This window comes from Rhinolophus sinicus, unplaced genomic scaffold (assembly GCF_057876585.1).
Source record: "Rhinolophus sinicus isolate RSI-liver-muscle unplaced genomic scaffold, RSI-T2T HiC_scaffold_23, whole genome shotgun sequence".
NCBI lineage: Eukaryota > Metazoa > Chordata > Mammalia > Chiroptera > Rhinolophidae > Rhinolophus > Rhinolophus sinicus.
The window spans coordinates 2,287,415-2,292,113 of NW_028290713.1; positions in this window are offsets into that span (position 1 = coordinate 2,287,415).

Here is a 4,699-nt window from a genome sequence, read left to right on the forward strand (position 1 = left end):
TGGCTATTTATGCATCCAGTGTTCACACAAACTGCATGTTAGTTCTTGCTCCTCTTTGAAGTGGCAAGGTGATTCCTGGGACGTCATTTTGTCTGTGCCCATTTGCCTGTGAAGTATGTAAAAAAAAAAACCTCTACAGAGCACAGAGAATGGTGAAGTCACACTCAGTGCTCAAAGTGGAAGGACAGTCCTTGATAAGTCTCTGTGCAACAAATGATCCAAAAGACTTCTGTGGCTGAGGCATCCTAAAGACATGTTGATGATATCACAGTTGCCTATTTGTAACACATGTGGGTACTGATATGTGATGGCCAGGCTGCTGGTGGGCATGGATTAAATCTCCAGTGCTGGGCAGAAAACAGATGTCAGTCGGAGAGGAGAGCGACTTTTGTGGCTCTGCTCAGGCTGTTCCTTCCTCCTGATGCCCTCAGCGTCAAACCATGCTGAGCAGTTTTCTGTTTACAGACACTCCTGAGAAAGCAATGTTCAGGCACTTTCATCTTGAACTTTCAGGATTGTGAGAAATACACTATCGTATTGAAGCCACGCAGTCTATAATTTTTTGCTACAAAAATCAGACTCTTTGTCAGGCAGGGAGGGAAAATCGAAAGCACAATGAGACAATATGCTACTCCTTTAAGAATGCTGTGATCAACCAAAGAGAAAAGATCACATGTGCATTGACAATGCAATGAGGAAGAACAAGAATGCTCAAATAACTCTGGTGGATACATAGAATGATGTGGGTACCATGGAAAACAGTTCACAAAATGTCCATATTGTTGAGAATGATAATACCACATGACCATTGATATGTACACAATAATATTCAAAATGGATCCCGAGAAACTCCTAAACAGAATTCAGAACTACAGTGTAGATAAGGTCACAAATGTGCAACCACAATATCAGGTCAACTGATGAATGCATTAATGAATATTTTATAGGTATAAACTGAAACAAAATACAGTCATAAATGTGACAGCAGTCCTGATGCTGGCCACCGGAAGAAAGTTACTTGAGAAATGGCAACAGAAAGATGCTAGCATCCAAAGGTATCATACTGTGTCTCTCGATTAAGATAACAGACAGACAATGTCAAATTCATAAGGAAAGAAGGCAGGTCAGTGTGTTCCCAGGTGCAAGGTGTGGGGCACCGTGGATGGGAAGGGAAAGTGGCATGGTTTGTGTTTCTATTGATTGCTTGTAATCAGAAAAATGGTATTAGACAGCAAGGATTGTGGAATGCACAATGCTGGCAGCATATTAGATAACTGAATTCCATTTTTTAAAGGTTTCAATGACAAACTGGTGGTTTGAATTTTACCTAAATAATATAAGGGATATTCCCAGTAGGGCACCTCCCCTAAACAACTAGTCCTCTAATGTTGTGATGTCCCTGCCTCCTAGACCCTTTGGGCTAAATGGGAAAACTCCTCAGTTCTAAACAAACACTTCAGTAAAATTTAGGTCCCAATCAGAGAATTGCCCATGCCTGAAATAAGTGGTTGGTGGATATTCGCCTGAAGGAGTAGATTACCATTTTACAGAGAGAGCACTGATTCTGGAAAGGACTTTTCACACATTTCATTCTCTGTGAATTGAATGGGAGAGAATCAATACACATTGAAAAAAGTCACTGAAACAAAACGTGATGGGCCTCCTCACCTGTGAGCATCAATATTTCCTTCAAGTGGAAAGGACAGATTGGTCAGAGAGTTGGAGTAATGACTGTGGTCTCATGTGGAGTTCAAGTCTGGGCTATCCTGAGGGACATGGAGTATAAAGTAGGCTAAAACTCGTATTGTGTATCCTTTCTCTTCGTGTACCAACATTCCCTTGACACTACTCAGCAAATGATGAAGACTATCAAGAAGCTGATGCACCAACGTGCTAGGTATGATAAATGGTTCTTGTTGAAAATCACCATCAGAGACTAGAAGACCTGATCTGCTTCTATCTGGAGCTCACATTCATCTGGTAACTCTCTTTGATGGGGCACTTTATGGAGCCAGTGTTCACACCAACTGCAGGTCAGTTCTTTCTCATCTTGACGTGGCAAGTTAGTTCCTGGCAAGTCTTTTTGGGTGTGCCCATTTGCCTCTGAAGTACTAAAAAATAAGCTTTACAGATCACAGACAATGGTGAAGTCATACTCAAGGATCAAAGTAGAAGGACTGATCTGGGTAAGTCTCTGGGTAGCAAATGGACCAAGGCACACATGTGGATGTACCTTACTGGAGAGGGGATGAAGATGTAACAGTTGTCTTTTTGTGACATATGAGGATACTGATATGTAATTGGCCAGGCTGCTGCTGGGCCCGGATTACAGCTCCAGTGCTGGACAGACAACAGACTGTGAGTCTGTGAGGAGATCTACTTCTGTGGATTTGTTCGGGCTGTTCCTTCCTCTTGATGCCCTCAGCATCAGACCCTGTTCAGCATTTTCCTGTTGATAGACCCTCCTGAGAAAGGAATGTTCTGGCACCTTCATCCTGAACTTTCAGGACAGTGAGACTTACACTTCTATTATTGAAGCCACACAGTCTATAACATTTTGCTATGATAATCAGACACTTTGTCAGTCAGAGGGAAAATCAAAAGCACAATGAGACAATAAGTTATTCCTTGAAGAATGCTGTAATCAACCAAAGAGAAATGATCACATGGGCGTTGACAATCTGATGTGGAAGTACTGGAACCCAAAATGGCTCTGTTGGGTACATAGAATGATATAGCTACCATGGAAAAATTTTTGCTATTTTTCCAGTAGGTTGAGAATGAAAATATCATGTGACCATTGACATATACACAATAGTTTTATAAATGGATGCCCAAAACTCTTAAACATAATACAGAACTACATTCTAGATAATGGCAACACATAGAACACTATATCAGGTCAAGTGATGAATGCATTAACGAAAGTAGTATATGTATACAATTAAATAAGACACAGTCACAAATGTGACAAAGTCCTGATACTGGCCACAACAATAGAGTATCTTGAGAAATTGACAAGAGAGGGAACCGACCATCCCTTGTCAACATACCTTGTCTCTCTATTAAGGTAACAGACAAACATTGTCAAAATTCATAGAAATAAGACAGTTCTGTATTTTCTAGGGAGCAAGGTGTGGGGTTACATGGATGGGAAGTGAAAGTTGTACGGTTTGGGTTTCTATTTATTGCTTGTAATCATAAAACATGGTATTAGAAAGCAAGTATTGAGGCAAGCACAATGCTGGTGACATATATCAAAACTGAATTGTATCTTTTAAAGCCCCCAATTTCAAACTGTTGGTGTGAATTTTACCAAAACAATGTAAGGATATTTCCAATAGGCCTCCTCTCATAAAACACAAGTCCTCCAATGTTGTGATGGCCCTGGCTTGCAGACACTTTGGCCTACATGAGATAGCTCCTTAGTTCTAAAAACAAAGACAGTCAATCAAATTTAGGTCCCAATGGGAGAAGTGCCCTTGATAGAAATAAATGTGGTGGTGCATATTTGCCTGATGGAATAGATTGACATTTTACAGAGAAAGAAATTATTTTGGAAAGGTGTTTTCACAGATTTCATTCACTGTGAACTCAAAGGCAGGGGGAGTCATTACGCATTGAAAAATTCTCTGAAACAACTCTGGCTGAGACTCCACACCTGTGAGCATAGCTATTTCCTTTGAGTGGAAAGGAAGGATTGGTCTGAGAGCCAGGGGAGTGGCTGTGGTCTCTTGAGCTGTTCAAGCCAAGTCAACCTGAAAGATCTGGAGTCTAAATCAGGCTAAAACTCGGATTGTTGCTGATCTTCTGTGCTTCTCCCATTCTCTTCAGTGTTACTGAGGGCCTCATATGGCATGCTTATCTGTTTCATCTTTTACATTTTTTGTATCTATGTGCTTTTCTTTAGTACTCTATTCTGGATAATTGAGTCAACTGTCCCAATTTTCACAATTTACCAAAATAGTCTGTACATATTGAATGGGAGACTTGATGTGTGGTCAGAGAATCTATTGTGATTTAGTATTCTGTGTTTTGTCTCCTGCTAAGACATGCGAGAGTGACTTCCAGGAGAAATTCAGGGTTTGACAAGTAGAATATGGTGAACTACAGCATATACTGAGCCTTCTTTTAAGCCCACACACAAAGGAAGTGGACCTTCCTTTCTTTCTTAGGTAATTCCTGGCGAACCTGACCTCTTTTGAATTACACCCAACCCTCTGAAATCAGCCGGTTAATAGGCATGCATCAGGAGATTCAGATGGCTAAACCATGGAGGTCATCCTGCCTGTCAGAACTGAGAGATTACCATACATATGTGTATCATTCTTCTCCATGTATCAACAATCCCTTAGATTTATTCATTAAATGATGAGGACAATCAGAAACCTGATGCCCCGACCTGCTATGTGTGATAAGTGGTTTTTGTTGAAAAGCAATATCAGAGATTAGAAGACCTAATCGGCTTCTACCTGGAGCTCACATTCATCTGGTAATACTCTTTGATGAGGCTCATTTTGGAGCAAGCGCTGACACCAACTGAATGTCAGTTCTTGCTCCTCTTTGAAACCATAAGCTGGTTCCTGGCAAGTCATTATGGCTGGGCCCAAGGGCCTCTGTAGTATGAGAAATAAGTCTCTATGGAGCATAGAGAATGGTGAAGTCACACTCAGGGCTCAAAGTGGAAGGACTGTCCTGG